General features: G+C 44.7%; 1 protein-coding gene across 2 annotated transcripts in view; it reads left to right on the forward strand.

The window, feature by feature from the left end:
- IFT81 (intraflagellar transport 81) overlaps positions 1-14785 on the forward strand; it is a 229327-nt gene that overhangs the window by 83741 nt on the left and 130801 nt on the right. Inside the window, exon 1 of one of the 2 annotated variants that reach the window (XM_045041409.1) lies at positions 13202-13434. The exons of the other annotated variant lie outside the window; for it this stretch is intronic. The gene's annotated coding sequence lies outside the window, so the exon portion shown is untranslated. Of the gene's footprint in view, positions 1-13201; positions 13435-14785 lie in introns of those variants that run through there. 2 annotated transcript variants of the gene reach the window in all.

The following is a 14785-nucleotide window of genomic DNA, read 5'->3' on the forward strand; positions in this document are numbered from 1 at the left end:
GTGCATAGTAAGCCCTGTGTAAATAAAAGGAAAAACCTCTGTCTATACTCTCACACCACTTCTGACACCAAATGTATGGGGTTCCCACACTAAACAGTTCTCCAATTATGTCTGGACACCAACTAAGTGTCCTACAATTCAATTTGACACTAACTACCTGGAGTTAGTGTAGACCCCACAGATGAAGGGCTCAGTCCCCTAAGATCGTCCCCCACTTCAGATGGCAACCAGAAGTAGTGGGTCCCCAGATGACTGACCTGGCTGCAAATTGGGGGTTCACCCAAACCCTTCCTCAGGTTTGGTAATTTGCTATAGTGGCTCATAGAACTCAGGAAAACATGTTTGCTAGTTTATTACAAAGGATATAATAAAGGATACAGATGAACATCCAGATGAAGAGGTACATCTGACTGGAAGGGTTCTGAGTGCAGGAGCTTCTGTCTCCGTGGAGTCATGGTGCACCGCTGTCTTGGCATGTGGAGGTGTTCACCAACCTGGAAGCCTTCCAAACTCTGTACTTCAGGGATTTTTATGGAAGCTTCATTATGTAGGCATGATCAGTTATTAACTTAATCTCTAGCTGCTCCTGTCCCAGAGGATGCGGGGCGGGGTTAAAAGTTCTAAGCTTTTAGGCATGGCTTGGTCTTCCTGGTGACCATCCCCCATCCTGAAGCTATCCAAGAGCCCACCAAAAGTTGCCTCACTAGGACAAAAGTGAGAACCTGTGTCAGGATCCAAGGTCAAAGAACAAATGTTAAAATAAAAGATACTCTTAGCATCCCTCTCACTCAGAAAATTACAAGGGTTTTAGGAGCCCTATTTCAGGAACTGGGAGAAGAGACAAAATATATACTATGCATTATATGCCACAATGACATAGTGTGACTGAGTATTTATTCCTCACAATAAAGCTTAACCAAAACACAGCCTCATGCTCTTGGCCCTGTCAAACTGACAGTACCTCATGTGAAAGATGTTGACTTGCTTTGACCCTTTTGGTTGAGCCAGTGATGTGGCATTCATCAGGGTGGTCTCAATCCAGCTCAAGAGCACCAAATTACATGGAAAAGTCAATGGAATGGGGAGGGCCCGGGGCCAGTCACCAGAATGAAGAGATGATGACATGGGATAGAATAGGCACAGCAAACAGAAGTGAGGGCTACAGCCTAGGGGCAGGTCCAAGGCTGAACTCAGAGTCTCTGGAGGCCCCAGGAAGAAGAGGAGAGAACCTTAGTTCTGCTCATCTGCCAAAAGAGGGTGGGGAGATCTCTGTACTTCTCCCTGATGATTTCATTGCTTTTTTCAGAATTCTTACTGTCCATTTTATCCATCAAACCGAATTTCCCTTGGCTCTATTGCTCTTTCTTGATTTTTTTTCATACCCACCCCCATTTCCCTTATGCCTGGAACAGTCTCCCACTTAGCATCTGCCTGCCCAGTGCCTTGCCTTCCTTTACAATGCCACCTACCACTTAGTTTCTCTGATTAAGTGAAAGCTGAATAATCATACTTCTTTCCCCAAAATGCATTTACTTAAATCCCAAATGTCCCTAGGGTTGCCGTACATGATGAAAAGTCTCTGACTGACTGATTTTCTTTAAGGGAATTAAATGAAATTACTCATTAAAAGCACCATGCCTGGTACATAAGAATGTTCATTGAATTACAGCTGGTTAATTAATAATGACATATTATTCATAATAGTAACAAGAAGAAGATATAGGCTCTAAGAAGACAAGAACAATTGGCCAATGGTCTGGTTCACCTGGGCAGATGCCCATCCTCTTCCAATCAGCCATGGTTAGGCCTATGAAGGCCTGCTGATTTCAGGCTGAGTTAGAGGGAGGAGTTAGGCATGGCATAAAAATCTATTAATTTCTGCTATAATTAAATATTTGAATATTAGGTTACTGAACCTGGGCATAGAGTAAACCATTGTCCTTGTCTTGACCAGTACGCCATCTATGTGTGCCCTCATGCCACGGCTTATCACTTTGTATCCAGGGTTACAGTTATTCCTGAACACATTTCGTGTCTCATGGTCAACTATGTGTTCTTGAAACTAGTCTCCTAGATTCCAGGCACAACCCAGATGTCTGGGGAATGCTTGGTGAATGAGTGGATGGATCATCGGATGGATGGGTAATGAAAGAAGATAATACACATCCTCTGAATATCAAACCCCAGAGTAGCAGCCTATGCTTCTCCAGGCCTTTCTCATCATCCTTTCCCCTTTCATTTGTTCATTCATTCAGACAACAAATGTTTACTGAGCACTTACTATGTGCAAGGGTCTGGGAATCCTGCTAAATATCCTACAATACCTAGATCAACCCGCAGGTCAAAGAGTTATCTGGCCCAAAATGTCAATAGTGCTGAGCCAAGAAACCCTGGTCAATACAGTGTTGGCATCTAAGCTGTAAATTCAACTGTAAATTGTGAAATCAAAGACCAAGTATAAGGCACAGAGTAGGTGCTCAAAGAATGTTTGTTAACCACATGAATGAATGAATATCTTCCATTTGTAATTTGGCTGAGTGCCTGGTATGGGGTTGTGTCAGAGTAGCTGTTCCATTAATGGCTATTGACCTGTTCCTGTAAATGTTACCCCCTGAAGAGCCACCTGTGCAGCAGCTGGGGATGATGTCTTCCTGGCTGGGGGACAGGATGGCTTCATAGCTGCGGTCTGGGGTTCCCATAAATTGCTGTGGGAAGCCACAAAGCAGAGGAGCAGACAGTGTTTCTCTACATTGTGATGGATTCATGGTCTCTTCTCCTGTCCCTCTTCTTTCTTTTTTTTTTTTTTTTATTAAGAAATTTTTTTTTAAACATTTGTTCATTTTTTGAGAGACAGAGAGAGACAGAGCATGAGCTGGGCAGGGGCAGAGAGAGAAGGAGACACAGAATCCAAAGCAGGCTCCAGGCTCTGAGCTGTCAGCACAGAGCCCGATGTGGGGCTCGAACTCATGAGCTGTGAGATCATGACTTGAGCCAAAGTCAGACCCTTAACCGACTGAGCCACCCAGGTGGCCCGTGTCCCTCTTCTTTCAAACTCTGAGACAGAAGGTATAAAGGGCTCAGCCAAGTGAGATCCTGTGAAATCAGCTCCTCAGGAAAGGGAAGAAGAAATGAGGCCAGACTGAGGGTTATTGTTAACACATTTGAGGATCAAGAGCCCATTAGAAGAGGAGATGGGGTGGAGCTTGGGGGACAGGACTCTTCTTCACTGTGTTCTTCCTAATTCATTTACACAACAAATATTCCCTGAGTGCCAGAGACTCTTTAGGGATATGTGAGTTAATAGAAGAGACCCAAATACCCATCCTCTTGGAACTTACATTTTAAAGAAACAGGATGGACAATTGATAAGTCAGTCAGATATATAGTGTGTGACAGGGTCATATGCCTGATGGAGAAAAACCAAGCAGGGTAGGAAAATAAGGTTGCTTGGGATTGAATTTGTTGGTTAAATTGAGGTGAAATTCACATAACATAAAATTAACCATTTTAAAGTGAACAATTCAGTGGTATTTAGTACGTTCACAATGCTGTGCAAATCCACCTCCATCTAGTTCCCAAACATTTTCATCACCAGAAAGGAGACCCCACACCCATTAGCAATCTCTCCCTCTCACCTCCCACCCCCAGCCTGGCAACCACAAATCTGCTTTCTGTCTCTGTGGATTTACCAGCCCCTTGTAACCACTAAGTTTCTTTCTTTGTGGATTTACCTATTCTGGGCCTGTCACGTAAATGGAATCATATACTGTGTGGTCTTTCGTGACTGGCCTCTTTTCACTCTGCATCATGTTTTCAAGGTTAACTCATGTTTTAGCATGGATCAGTCCATTCCTGAATAATATTCTGTTGTATGGAGATATCACATCTGATATATCCATTCATCAGCTGATGGACATTTGGGTTGTTTCCACCTTTGGCTACTGTGAATAATGTCACCATGAACTTTCTGGTACAAGTATTTGAGTTCCAGTTTTCAATTCTTTCAGGTAACTACTTAAGAGTGGAATCGCCAAACTGTTTTCCACAATGGATGTACCATTTTATGTGTCTACCCGCAGTTTACAGGGTTTCCAGTTTCTCCACATCCTCACAAACACTGATTATTTTCTATTTAGTAAATAATAGCCATCCTAGTGGTAATAACTGGTGAGGTTCTGATTTGCATTTCCCTGATGCAGGTCATTAGGTGAGCATTTCTTTGTGTGCTCTTGGGCCTTTTGTGTATCTTCTAAGAGAGATGTCTCTTTAAGTCCTTTGCCCACATTTGCATCAGATTGTCTTTTTGTCATTGAGATATATGAAGGGGGGGGGTTGGTCTTTTAAATAAGGTGGTCAGAAAAGGCCTGTGAAGATGACTTTTATTTATTTATTTATTATTTTTTTTCAACGTATATTTATTTTTGGGACAGAGAGAGACAGAGCATGAACGGGGGAGGGGCAGAGAGAGAGAGGGAGACACAGAATCGGAAACAGGCTCCAGGCTCTGAGCCATCAGCCCAGAGCCTGACGCGGGGCTCGAACTCCCGGACCGCGAGATCGTGACCTGGCTGAAGTCGGACGCTTAACCGACTGCGCCACCCAGGCGCCCCTGAAGATGACTTTTAAATGAAGACCTAAAGAGGTTGAGGGAGCGAGCCACTGGAAAGTCTGAGAAGAGCATTGCAGGCAGAGGGAATGGGAAGTGCAAAGGACCTGAGGCAAATTATCTTCACTTGTCCTAACTGTTTTCTGGTCTGCAAATGGGGAAGAATAAGACTGTGAAGACAATATCACATAGAATGTTAACAGATTATCAACATCAGGAAAAATAGTTGTTCTCTACTTCACAGTGTTCTCACAAGAATTAACTTAAATAATATACCCAGCCCAGGCCTGACACATAGTAGTGCTCAGAAATGTGGAGTTTGAACCCAGATCAGGAGGACTTCACATCCTGAGGCCACCAGGAAGGAAATGGTTTACAGGAGAACCTGAGGGGTTTCATGGCTGGGAGGCCAGTCTGACCCAGGCTACCATGTTCTGTCCTCTGTTTATGTTTTTATGTTTATGTTTTGTAATTTATTTATATACTCACATTAAGCAGAGGGATTTGGGTCTGAATGCCAGCTTTCACCAAGTAACATGAGGCAAATTTCTTAACTTCTTTGAACATAGTTTCTTCATTTGTGCCTCAGTGTGTAGACAGGATTCAAGATCATATATGTATCAATAGGAGATTGAACAGATATTGTATGTGAATGTCACCAGTAGATGGCAGATGCTCAAAAAATTCCCCTCTCTGATTATTTCATCATGTGTCTTGCCAGCATATATACTATTTTCAAAAAATACATTACCTTTAATCATGTCTTCAACACAAGTTGCCATGTTGTTTTGGTTTGTTTTGTTTGGCAGGTATAGAAGATGGGCTTTGGGGTCTCAGGTGAGAGTTCATATCCCAGTTCCTGTGCTTCCTGGCTGTTGGACCTTGTGCCTATGTCTTAACTTCTCTGAGCTTTAGTTTCCTAGTCCACCTTCCAAAGCAGTTGTAAGGATTCAGATCATTTCTATAAAGCGCCCAGTAACCAATGAGGATTCTTGTCCTCAAGACCACTAGTGGCTACCTTGAAAAAGGTAAAGGAAGTCCAGGAAGTCTGGGTGGCAAAGGAAGAATAAGAGAAAAATCCCAAACAGACTATCTAGAAAAGCTCCTTAGAAGTCTAGCAAGAGTGAAACCATAATGGATGAATTTTCCGGTTCTCACTCTTCTCCCTCTAGAAGGAGCTAAGAGTCGGGAATTCCAGATGCTGTATCTAAAGCTAACTCTGTGCCCTCTGGCGAGTCCCTTACCCTCTGGGCACCTTAGTTTCCCAGGGGTCGTTCTCCAGGGTCCCTCTCCTCTCTGTAACCACTGCAGCACCATTGCTGACCAGCAGAGGGCAGCGATGCCCCAACATTCACTATGGAGTCTGCCTCCTAGTCTAATTTTGTTTGCTCTGTTGCTATTGTCTGACTCCAGACAAGAAATAGAGATAGTGGTATGTTTCTCTTTTTCAAAGAGTCTTATTTTATCCTCAGTGCGCAGCCAGAATAAGGTCTTGCCACAGGATACAGATGAGGAAACAGAACTCAGAAGCATAAGAAACTTAACAAGGCCACATAGAAACACAATTGACTGACAATTTTGGTCACACCACATCCTAAATTTAGACTGTTCCAATTCTGGAGATGCATTGCAATATGTCTGATCTGCTTAGTGTAGATAATCCATTTTTTACTTTATGGTTCATGAAGTATTTTCTGATCCTTAATGTCAGAGGATTCTAATCTTGTTCTCACCAGTGTACAGTTGAGCAAATGGAGGCTTCTAGAGGTTATGCCATTTGGCTTAGCATTTCCTTAATCAGCTCCATCTTAAAGGTTGTTGGGTAGACTCCAGAAATATTAGCTTAAAAAGTACAGAACTTGGTGTTTTGCAGCAGTTTTCATGTGATGGGACATAGTTCTAGTCCAAATACTGTTAAGGTATTTGCAAAAGGTATTTGGCCCCTCTCTGTCTCAGCATGGTGATTAGCAATTCCATGTGGAACTGGAATAGCTGTAGATTGACAGGGGTACTCAAAAGGGACTATCAAATGATATACCTGTCCCCAGCTCCAGATTTTGATATCCACCCCCAACCACTGAATCTCTGGGTGTTTCTTGTTTTGGGTTTTTGTTTTTGTTTTTGTTTTTGTTTTTGTTTTTGCTTACTTTGTTTTAAGTAGGCTTCACCCCTAATGCAGAGCTCAATGTGGGGCTTGAACTCATGACCCTGAGATCAAGACCTGAGCAGAGATGGACACTTGACCAACTGAGCCACCGAAGAGCCCCGAGCATCCCTGTTTTTGATGGCTGTTTCATTTGTATGTTTTGCAATGTCTTTAATAAACCCTTGGGTTGGTTAAGATGCTGTAACAGAAAGGCACAATTCAAATTAGCTTCAACACTTAAAACATTAAGGAAGATTTTACTTCATATAACAAGTAAATTCCAAGGTGGCTTATGAAGCAACCCAACAAATCAGTAGAATTATCCTCCCCAAAATGTCAATAGTGCTGAGGTTAAGAAACCCTGAATTAGACCAGATAGGATTCACCTTTTACAGCAGGGGTTGGGGCTGGGGTCTGCTTCAGTGAAGTACATGGCGGGAGGACACCACACACAATTGGGTTTGGAGAGTCTGAAAGAGGAAAGGAGGACTGGCTTTTAGGAAGGAAATCAGCAGTCTGTTATAAATCCCGATGCTGTAAATTTAGCTCTCAGGGAGGTCGGGCTGGCTCTTACACTGAGTACACCCTGCTGTTGGCAGTTAGGGGAATATAAGAGAATCAATACTTGGCTCTTACCTTTATCCTGCTTATAGTTTGGCTGTTTATTTTTTATTTACTTATTTATTTTAAGTTTATTTATTTATTTTGAGAGGGAGTGCGTGCACGAGCAGGGGAGGGGTAGGGAGAGAGAGGTTATGCCATTTGGCTTAGCATTTCCTTAATCAGCTCCATCTTAAAGATTGTTGGGTAGACTCCAGAAATATTAGCTTAAAAAGTACAGAACTTGGTGTTTCGCGGGCTCTGAGCTGCCAGTGTGGAGCCCAACACGGGGCCTGAACTCATAAACCGTGAGATCATGACCTGAGCCAATTTCAAGAGCCAGACCCTCAACTGACTGAGCCACTCAGGCACCCCTATAGTCCAGCTGTTTAAACCAGACTTGTATTACTTCCTTTTTCACTATTACCATTTGTCTTTTTTTTTTTTAATTGTAGACAATATTGAAAGGAATAGAGAAGAGCCAGAATCACCCATATCCAGGCAAGGTAGCTAATGTTATTGTTTATTTTCTTCTTATGTAGGCCCCTTCTTATCTTCTTCTGATGTAGGCCCTGTTTTCTAATTGTTGATTTCACACACATCGTTTCCTCATTCTTTCATTCAACAGCTATAGAGCTGAGTGCTAGTGTGTGTGGTTCAGATTCTCACTGTACAGAGACACAATTTCATTGTAGCCCACAGTGGTCTAATAGGGGAGGGGTAGCCTGGGTCTGGAAATCCACTTTAGTAGGAAAGAGCATATGAGGATGGAATGAGAGGAGGGGAATGTCCCAGAAATAAAGGCAGAGCAGGTAAGGGTAGGAGGGAAGACTGATGGGTACTACAAGGCCAGAGGGAAGGAGTCCATGGCAGGGAAGATTCTAGGTGTAATAGACATGCCTGTCTGGCATTCATCCCCGCTTCTGAGAACACCACCCAATTTTACTTTGGGGGAGTCACTCCTCCACTATCAACCGTCAGCTCCTGGGGTGTAGCGAACGGGGTCCCCTTTGTTTGGTGGTGGTCACATGACCAAGACTGGCCAATCAGCACACCATATCCCTCTGGCCGGTGATTGGCTCCCGGGTGCACTCATAACTAGATTACACTAATCCGGACCAGTGAGACTCAATTCCATCTGTTGGCACCATCTGGAAGAAGAAGCCCTCTTTCTATTGGATTTGAAGCTAGGATGAGACCTCGAACTGCTGGTAGAAGTCTTGGCTTCATGAGTGGAGGGCTACCTGAAAATAAAGCCAATGGAATAAGGAGTGAAACCAAGAGAGAAGAATTGTTGGAGTTCTGAGGACAATATTTGATCTTCTAGATTCAGTTGTGCTTGAAGCCTGTGGCTCCTTTGGATTGTCCAGTTATATGAGCTAATAAATTGCCTTTGTTTTTCTTTTTTCTTTCTTATTTTATTTTATTTTTTTGCTTAAGGAAGTTTCAGTTAACTTTCTTCTGCAACTGAAAGGTTTAATACACTTTGCAGCCTAGAGTAATGGAAAAAGCATCAGAATCCTTGGGGTCAGTAGGACTTTGCTCTGCCACTAACCAGCTGTGTCCCTGGGCAAACCACTTCATCTCTCCAGGACTCAACTCCTCTCTAAAATGGACAAAATAATATGTGCCTCTTGGGTTCTTGTTAGAAGTGAATGACAGTGCTCTGTGCGCTAAAAGGAAATGAAAATGTAGAGGATTCTTATGTAATTGCAGGGATAATTTTAGGAAGGAAATTCCAGAAGGGCTAGAAGGCTGGCATGGTAAACTTGGATGCTGCCAATGCCAGGTGGTGATCTAAGTGAAGTGAAGTGGGATCAGGTGCAAGAAAGATCGTAGACCTCCTGGTCTACTTTCCCTCCTTTGATAAATACATGAGAAAAGGAATATTATTCTAAGGAAAATGGCAGCACAAACATGATCAGCAACTGACACGAGCTCCAGGATCACAGACGATGGGGTGTGGGGACTGTGGAAAACTGGACAGTGCGCGTCCCATCTGAGGCATGCAGCCTCTTCTCAGTCCTAGCCAATCTGCCACATGGTATATCCAGGTTTCCTAAATTTTTGAGGGAACCCAGAAATCCAGACAGTCTGAATAAATAGAATCGAGAGGCATTGGTTTTGATTGTCCTCATCTTGAAATATCTCAATTTCCAAACATTGGTTCATTCTGTTGGTTGGTTTGTTTAGCACTCTGTGAGCCCAACACAACTTGCCTACCTGTCAAACTTAGCGCTCAGAATGCTAGTTTGTCGTCCCTTGTGTAGGTGCCCGGATGAATCTCCATTGGAAGAATGAGAGAAGGTGGTTAGCAGGGAGATATCCATACAAAACCAAGGGATAGGCGGAAGGTTCATGCAAGAGGACCTTCATCCTCTCCTGGAAAGCAGCTCCATAAATATTCATTCAATTCTCACATCAACCCTATGGGATAGGGCAGGTTGGTTCCATTATGCAGATGGGAAACCGAGGCTCATGGAGTGCCCACATCCACAAGTTACAAAGTAGCCCCTCAAGGCAGTACTCCTTAGCTCCTTGCTGGTGGTACCCAGGTAGGAGATGACTTTGAAGTTCACTAAGAAGCTCAAGGCATTCCAAGGAAAATGGACCCTTTGGCTTAAAGGATGCCAACCTGGCTTTGGAACCCACTATATCTCCAATAACTTTTAGATCTCCTTGCCTTAAAGTGAATATTAGCACTGGGCAGCACTTTTCTGATGATGTGGCAGCTACAGAGTGTACCGTTCAGAAGTCCTTCAGGAGAGTCTGCTGCGAAGAACATGGTTGACTGACAGCCCTGGGTCCTGCCCTCTGGCTCTGCCAAATTCACGCTAAGGCTGTATTTCCCCCTGGCTGCTCCCAGCCAACGACTGAGCACAGTGGGACAGTTATCTGCTAGCAAGGAAATAGGGTTTCACATTGTAACGGTGATGCCCATGGGCCCTGGAACCAGAATCATTAGGGCGTGAGCCCTGCTTGCCAGTGGTCTGACCGTTAGAAAGTTTCTTAACCCACTTTGAGTCTCTACTTCCTCATCTGTTGAATCAGTGATTCTCAACCAGGAGCAATTTTATCCCCCCCCCCCGGGGGGACATTTGGGAGTGTCTAGAGATATGTTCGGGTTGTCACAATTGGAGGAACTAGAGGGAGAGGGGGTTACTGCTACTGACACCATGTGGTGAGAGGCCAGGGACATTGCTGAATATCTTACAATGCAAGAGCAGCACCCCAGGCACACACGCACACGCACACACACCCCCCAAAGAATGATCCAGCCTGAAATGTCCATAGTGCTGGGGTTAAAAAATCCTGAGTCAAATGGAGATGGTAATGGTAGCTAATTCAAAATGCTGTTGTGAGGGTCCTCTGGCATCATGTTTTCAATACCTACCATTTCCACTTTCCCCCACCCCCTCTGCAAAGTCCACAGGGCAGGGGCCCAATGATTCTAGATCAATGTTCTGTATCACCAATGACTAGAACATGGAAGGTGCTGAGTAAAGTATTATGAATTGAAATATTTATCAGTGCAAATCAACAAATGGTAACCATCATCATCACCACCACCATCATCATCATCATCATCATTCACTATCAACAGTCTTCCCAGCCAATGGCTCAGTGCCTGGGGCATAATTGGCCCTCTATGTTTGTTGAACGAATGAACGAATGAGTGAATGAATGAAAGAATGAGAAATGAAGGCATATTTACTCATTAACCACTAATTTATGTACTTTGGAGAGATACTGGAAACTCTTGGGAAAGAGGCCCAGTCTTTCCCTTTTTATTTGCAAAGAGGAGTTTTGTTCGTCAAAGAAATGACTTGAAAGGGTTGAGACCTCTGGCAAGCCAGAGTCGGGGGGCCTGAGTCAAAGTCGTGTACAGTTTAGGACGCACATCTTGCTTGGCTTAGGCAAAAAAGGAAAACGGGCCAGGCTTTGTGCAAACTCGCTGTGAAACAAGAGCTGTTTTCAGGGCCCAGGAACACGCTCTGTCCCATGTTTAATTTCTTCCATCTGTCTGGTATCTGACCTCTGCTGCACTCTAAGGCATTGCCACACATTGTCTGCGCACGTTCCCATATAAGGTGATCTCTCTCTCTCTCTCTCTTTCTCTTCCTCTCTTCCCCTCTCCCTCTCTTTCCAGGGGTTGGCCGGCAGCAGCACTCGCTTCCTCCACCCTGCTCTCCCTCTCTTGGCCTTCCCTGGCAGGCTCTGCTGTGAGGATGGATGGCTGGAGAGCGGGAAGGGGCAGGGGGCTGCCAAGGAATGTGGCAGGTTTATTTTTGTTCAGGCTGCATTCTTTGCCAGGCCTGCAGGCCCCAGCCACTTGGGGATGTCACATGCTGATAAGACAGTGGGGGTGACTGAGAGCTGTGGCTCAAATCTGTAACACCCCAGGTGTGAGCCGTCGTCACAAAGTGGGGGGGGGGCAAGGACTGTGAGGTCATGGAACTCACCTTTTCCCACTGCCTGGGTCTGATTCCCAGAAAGACAAGTTTGATCCTTCAGGGAAGCAATTGCAGGAATTGAGATCTGTAACCACTTAGACTGATCTCTGGGTAAAACCCAATGTTTGCAGCAGAGTGGAGCAGAGGCAGGTCAGGGTGAAATGATTAGCTGTGTGACCTTGGGCAGATTGCCTGACCTCTCTGACTCTCAGTTTCTGTATCTGTCAAAATAGTATCAACGAATCTCCTCAATACTACTCTAGAATCATAGTGAAATGTAAACTTGGTGAGGGCAAGGATTATCGTCTCTTGCATTCACTGTTGTTCCACCAGAAGGTAGAATAGTGCCTGTCACAAAGTAGGTGCTCAAATAGGTGTTGAATGAATTAAATGAGACAATGCTTTAAGTGCTCAGCACCCAATAACTGATAGCTGTTTCTACCTATTTAACAGCAACAGATGTTTATTAGGCACCTATTAAGTGTCGGGCACTGTTAGGTGCTGGGGATGTAGCAGGGACAAGACAGACAAGGTCCTTGCCCTCAGAGAGCTTATATTCTAATGGGAGAGACACACAATCAAGTAAATCAAGTTCAGAGAGTACTAAGTGCTATAGGAGAACCTTGAAAAGGAATGCAGAAGATGTGTGTTTTTCAGACCTTTTGACTGTGACTCACAGCAAGAAATATGTTTGTCGTGTGACCTGAAGAACGCACATGCATTTTTATTAAACTGAAATAAAACCTTCACAAAACAATCATGGTAGATTGTCTGCAAAGATGTGTGCCAACAGTATAGCAAACATTGTTTCTGGTATGCACATGCCGCTCCCTGATCCAGAGGTGGAGTCTGTGTCTCCTTTCCTTGGATCAGGGAAGGTCTTTGGCCTTGCTTTGACCCACAGGACGCAACAGCAACGGCACTGCTGTTCTGGGTCTGCACTGTAAGAGGCCTGTCTGGCGGTTCTCACTTTTATGCTCTTAGTACCCTGCTGCCCTGCGAGGACGTGCAGGTGAGGCCCTTGCATGATGACAGACCACAAGGAGACAGCATCCACGTGAAGGAAGAAGGGCAGCGGGCACAGAGGCCTCGGAGAGGAAGGAAGCCCCTCTGGGTGTTGTAGCCCCAGATGAGCCCCTAGCTGAATTCAGCCACAAGTCCGCCTGGCGTATCCCATGTGGAGCAGAATAACTGCCCCGCTGAGCCTGGCTGCCCTGCAGACTTGTGGGGGAAAAGCATAGTTTTTAAGCTAATAAATTTGAAATGCTTTGTGACACAGCAAAAATATCTCTGACACAGAAATGTTTACCTTATTCTGTGGGATATTTTCTATTCCACTTCATTTCCTCCTCCTGAACGAGGAGGCGGAGCCAGGCCAGGGTGAAGATCCGGGTGAAGAACAGCCAGGGCGGGACAAACAGCAGTGCCAAGGTCTTGAGGCTGGGACAGCTTTGTTGTGTGCGAGCCACCAGCCACCGGAAGGAGGACCGTGGCGGGGGAGTAGAGAGAGAAGGCAAGCCTGGAATGAAATCAGGCCTTGCGCCATGAAGTGCATACCGCCTGGAAGACTTACAGTGGATGGCCAACCTCCCAAGCCCCTGACTGCCCATCCTTTCTTTTTCATTCAGGTGAGATTCACATTGTATAAAATTAACCTTCTTAAAGGGAACGATTTGGTGACATCTAGAACATTCACAATACTGTGCAACTACCACCTCTATCTCCAGAAGATTTCCATCACCCCAGAAGGAAATCCTGTACTTGTTAAGCCTGTGCCCCACATTCTCCCCTCCCCTGAGCCCCCGGCAGTCACCAGTCTGCATTCTGTCTTTATGGATTTGTCTCTTGTAGATATTTCTCATAAATTGAATCATACGGTATGTGGACTTTTGTGTCTGGCTCCTTCAACTCAACAAAATGTTTTCAAGGTCCATCTATGCTGTAGCAGGTGTCCATACTTACTTCTTTTTTTAATGGTTGAATAACGTTCTGCTGTATATTTATACCACAATTTGTTTCACCATTCATCCGTTTGCCCATCATTTCGGTTCTGTCACTCCATCTATAGCACTCTTATAGACTTGGATTTGACGTCATCAGCCCAGAAGGGAGAAAAGTTCTTGGCAACATGAAGGAGAAGGCCAGTTTGTGCCCTGCTGATCTTGGCCTTTACTTGTCCCCTCCCATCAACCTTTTCCTGCGTGATTTGAAGCTTCCTGATGGCCCCAAATGCAGCTCCACTGCTGGTTACCCTTAAATACTCCCCCTGAATTCTATAAATACACCAACATTCAGCTGGGAAAAAAAGAACTTGAAAGGCATTTGAAATGAAAATACACTTTTTTTCCCATCACGGACCAAGTGTTTTCTCTCTGTCTTCCCCCTCTGTGATTCCAGGGTAAGCACTTGGATTTTAAACCATTAGCCCTACCTGCGTAAGAGAAGACTTTCCTTGGCAAAGCCCTCGTAGTCAGAGAAAGCCAGACGGCATGTTAACACTGGCCCTCCCACACAGAAAATCCCTTTGCCTCCTGCTTCAGTGGCCTGATTTATGGTCCTTCTTTCAGACTCTGCTGAGCCGGTTTTGAGCCAGTTTAGTAGGTTGTGAAAATGGCTTTGGGATCAGGGCGATCCGTGTCTGAATCTTGGCTCAGCCAGCTGCTAGGTATGTCACCTTGGGCCCTCTACTAACTCTCCAGGCCTCAATTTCCTTAATTATAAAATAGAAAAAACAATATTGCCTTGCAGCCTTGTTGTGAAGATCAAATGAGACGATGTGGATGTGGGCAGTGTGCTGAAATGAAATTAGGCCTCACTCCATGCCATGCCTGGAGCTAGAGGGCCAGGGGAGCTTGGAGACATGGGGGTAGTACAGTTGACCTCTCCAGGCCTTTCTGCCCATCACTTGGATTGTATAATTCAATATAGAATTCAATTTATAATTTGCGCAGTCTGCCCCTCCAGATCCCCATACTACCA

This window comes from Felis catus, chromosome D3 (assembly GCF_018350175.1).
Source record: "Felis catus isolate Fca126 chromosome D3, F.catus_Fca126_mat1.0, whole genome shotgun sequence".
NCBI classification, from domain to species: domain Eukaryota; kingdom Metazoa; phylum Chordata; class Mammalia; order Carnivora; family Felidae; genus Felis; species Felis catus.